This window comes from Lotus japonicus, chromosome 2 (genome assembly GCF_012489685.1).
Source record: "Lotus japonicus ecotype B-129 chromosome 2, LjGifu_v1.2".
NCBI classification, from domain to species: Eukaryota; Viridiplantae; Streptophyta; class Magnoliopsida; order Fabales; family Fabaceae; genus Lotus; species Lotus japonicus.
Genome location: NC_080042.1, coordinates 49164394 through 49168533, shown reverse-complemented (window position 1 = coordinate 49168533; position 4140 = coordinate 49164394). Strand labels below are relative to the sequence as shown.

The following is a 4140-nucleotide window of genomic DNA, read 5'->3' as shown; positions in this document are numbered from 1 at the left end:
GATTGAGTATTCATCCGGGGATGAATAAGATGTATCAGGACTTGAAACTTCATTTCTGGTGGCCTGGGATGAAGAAACAAGTAGCTGAGTATGTGTCGACATGTTTGACGTGTCAGAAGGCGAAGGTGGAACATCAGAAACCAGCAGGAAAGCTGCAGTCATTGGATGTCCCGGAGTGGAAATGGGATAGCATTTCCATGGACTTCGTGACGGCGTTGCCGCTTACACGAAGGAAGTTCGATGCAATTTGGGTTGTAGTTGATCGATTGACGAAGACTGCTCACTTCGTGCCAATCAATCTGAACTACAAGGTAGAGAGGTTGGCGGAGATATACATTGCTGAGATTGTACGCTTGCACGGTGTGCCATCTAGCATTGTGTCGGACAGAGACCCGAGGTTTACCTCACGTTTCTGGGAAGCTTTGCAGCGGGCTTTGGGAACCAGGTTGAAATTGAGTTCCGCTTATCATCCACAGACGGATGGGCAAACCGAGAGGACCATCCAATCCTTGGAGGATTTGCTAAGATCTTGTGTGCTGGATCACAAAGGCAGCTGGGATGAGATGTTGCCATTGATCGAGTTCACTTACAACAACAGCTTTCATGCAAGCATAGGGATGGCCCCTTATGAAGCGTTGTATGGTCGGAGGTGCCGTACACCCTTGTGCAGGCATCAAGATGGGGAGAACTTGATTGTTGGACCTGAATTAGTTCAGAAAACCACAGAAGAGGTGAAGCGAATCCAAGAGAAGATGAGGGTTTCGCAGAGTCGTCAGAAAAGTTATGCTGACAATCGCAGGAAGGAGTTGGAGTTTCAAGCTGGAGATCATGTCTTCTTGCGGGTTACCCCGATGACAGGTGTCGGAAGGGCGATCAAGTCAAAGAAGCTTACTCCAAAGTTTATCGGACCGTACCAGATTACGGAGCGTGTTGGACCCGTGGCGTATAGGATTGCCTTACCGCCGTTCCTATCCAACATACATGATGTGCTGCATGTGTCGCAACTTCGGAGGTATATGGCTGATAATTCTCATGTGATTGAACCTGATGATATTCAGCTGAAGGATGATCTAACGATGGAAATGCCGCCCATCAAGATCGTCGACAAAAGCACCAAACGCTTGAGGAACAAGGAAGTATCCTTAGTGAAGGTTGTATGGAATCAAGCTACGGGCGATGCGACTTGGGAATTAGAGGATAAAATGCGGAAATCACATCTCGAGTTGTTTGTAGACCCTTAAGTTTCGAGGGCGAAACTATTTTTAAGGGGGGTGGTATTGTAAGGCCCTAAGTTCAATTTGGAACAATTTTATGGAAGTTTGAATAAAATTGAAGTTTTTGGCTATGTTTGATAACTGGCAGATTAGAACTGTCAAATTGTGTGAATTTTTAGAGGGTCTTAACGACTTCATTTGGGAAAACGTCCTTCATGAGAGTTGTAGCCCTTCAAGTCTAGAAAATTCTCCAAGTGGTTTCGTGTCGATTCGATATCTGTAGCTCCAGATATCCCCGTTTTAGTGAACGTAGTTCCGGCTGTACAGTGCCAGCGGGATTATTACATTGTTTTTCTTCTAAGTCCGAATTTAATTATGAATTTACCTTTGAGGGCTTAGGTTTTAGTAAGTTTCAGGTCTGATTAGGTAATTAGACTGGTGGGTTAAGGTTGGACTTGGGTCGGGCTTGTGGAAAACAAAACCCTAGCCCACTTGTGGGTTGCATGGGATTTTAGCCAAGGGGGGAAACCCTATTCTTCCACAATCAGAAAACAGAGATACACTACAGCACCTTCACGTGAAAAACAAAGAGAGAACGTGTGAGAGAAGAGAAGGGAGCCGCCGCCCAAGCCACCACCATTGTCGCCGGTCACGCGCGCGAGCAAGGGAGAGAGCGCGAATAGAGAGGGTTTCGCGAAGGAGAAGGAAGGTGAAGGAGACTTGGACAGCAAGAGATTGTTCTTCCAAACTTCATTCTCTTCTTCTTTTCAGACCAAAAACCCAAGGTAAGGGCTGGTCCTAGGATTGGGTAGATTGCCTAGGGTATTTGCCATGTTTTACTATGAGAAAAGTCATGAACATGATTGCTTTTGCAAGAGTTTTGTGTTCATGATGCTTGCTGTTTTTTTTGCCTTGAGATCTTGATTTTTGCTTCTGATTTGAGATGAAATGTTGATGCCATGATTCTCCATTAATCATCACTACAACTACCGTTTCTTCTATGACTTTGCTTGATTAAAATGATTGAAGATTTATATGCTTAGATCTGCCTTTTGTGCTAGAATTGATGGTTATCTTGGTTCTGGAAATTTAAGCATGATATATGATATATGATATGTGGTTCTTGCTGCTGGAATATGGTTTAAAACTCTGGGACTTGAATGGTTGAAAAATTAATTTGAAGGCAAAAGTATCTCTGCCAGTTTCCTGTACTGGACAGCGAGTTTTGGAGCTTAATTACACCTAATTCGGGGTCTCAAATGAAAAAGGGATAAACTGGAAAATTGTAGATTTTCGAATTTGCTTTCTATGCATATAAAGAACATAATTTTTGGTCTAGTAATGAGGTCTGGAGGTCGATCTTAGTGACTGTTGCACCTGCTGTTCTTCCTGTACCGGACAGCAAGCTTTAAGGCCAAATATCACCTAATTCTGGATCTCAAATGGAAAAGTGATAAACTATAAAAGTGTAGAGTTTCGAATTATCTTTCCAGTCATGTATCATGTGAATTTTGTGGCTAAGTATTGCGGTCTGTAGACCAGTTTTAGTACACGCTGCACCTGTTGTCCAAAAACACTAAATTTGAGAAATTGTTGGAAATGTTAGTAACATGTGATTAGGGACCTTTGTGAGATTTTTATATGATGATATCTGTAAACTGAGCCTCTGGAATTTGTAAATAATTTGTGAATTTGGGAGGCCCTGATTATTTCTATGCTTTGCATGAAGTTTAGTTGTGACTTGTTTAGGAGGTCGCTCACCCAGCTGTAATTCCTCCTAGTGTGACTGTTATTTCTTGACGTTGTAATCTGATACGATATTAACTCATAAGACTCTAGGATTGACATTAGAGCCTTAAACACCAAGAGAATGAATTTATAACTCGCTTGCAAGTAAATGTGAATAATTTGGACATAGGTCTGGTTAGGACTATGGACCATGAGAACAATGGTTCCGTTAGAGACAAAACGGATAACTTGCACGCGAGGGTGAATGCGGTTTGAACCGTGATGTTATGACTTGTGGGTGTCTGACCCATGGTGTGCTGTGGTCGTTCCAAGGAACGCCATGATGTTGTGAGCTTTGCTCATGGTGTTGTTCGTCTGCTGGACGAATGGTGTTGGATCCAAGGTGAAAGGTGGTTGTGTGAAGTGAGATTCCGTTAGTAACTGACTCTTTCCCATAAAAGACATATAATGTACTTATATTATATATGTTGTTGTTGATTTTGTCATTATCATTCTTTTTGTTGGACCTGACCCTGCTTGTTTGCTATGTGTTTATTTGGGGGGGGGGGTAGATGGTCGTGAAGATAATGGCGATGACTCATTCTTGGGAGTTGATGCTACGTGACGTGCCAATACCGGAGGACGACTACACTTCTGAGGAAGAGGAAGAGGCTAAGGAATAGGGTTTTGGTTGAGAGTCTTTTGTTTTCTGTTGGGGTTGAGAGTTTCCGAAGTGTTGGTATCGAACAATATTATTGCTTAAATTCGAATGAACAAGTTTTGATGTAATCTTTATTTTCATTCAGGCCTTTGATTCGTACTCTTTACAGTTGGTTATTTAAAAGGTTTTACGATGTTGGTTACTTCCGCGTGTTTTTGGAAAGGTTATGTTTCAAGAGTTTTCGTAAAATGAGAGGTTTGTCATTAATTGAAGATTAATAAGTGAATCGACGAAAACTCTTTACGAAAATGGGTTAATTAGTTACTGAGTAACACTCGAGAAATCGGGGCGTTACAGATATTAGACATCATTTTATTAGAGATTTGGTGGAGGATAAAATTGTCAATTTGGAGCATGTTACAACTAACAAGCAATTGGCTGATATTTTCACAAAACCCCTTGATGCAATTACTTTTGAAAAATTAAGAGGAAATCTAGGGATTTGCCTTTTTGATGCATAGCAATTAGCGTGTCCCA

General features: G+C 41.8%; 1 long non-coding RNA gene across 1 annotated transcript; it reads left to right on the top strand.

Moving 5' to 3' along the window:
* Positions 1 to 1597: 1597 nt before the first annotated feature.
* On the top strand, positions 1598 to 3805 carry LOC130735436 (uncharacterized). The gene is made up of 2 exons (XR_009018450.1): positions 1598 to 1999; positions 3515 to 3805. It is a non-coding gene; the product is annotated as an uncharacterized LOC130735436 (long non-coding RNA).
* The last annotated feature ends 335 nt before the right edge of the window (positions 3806 to 4140 follow it).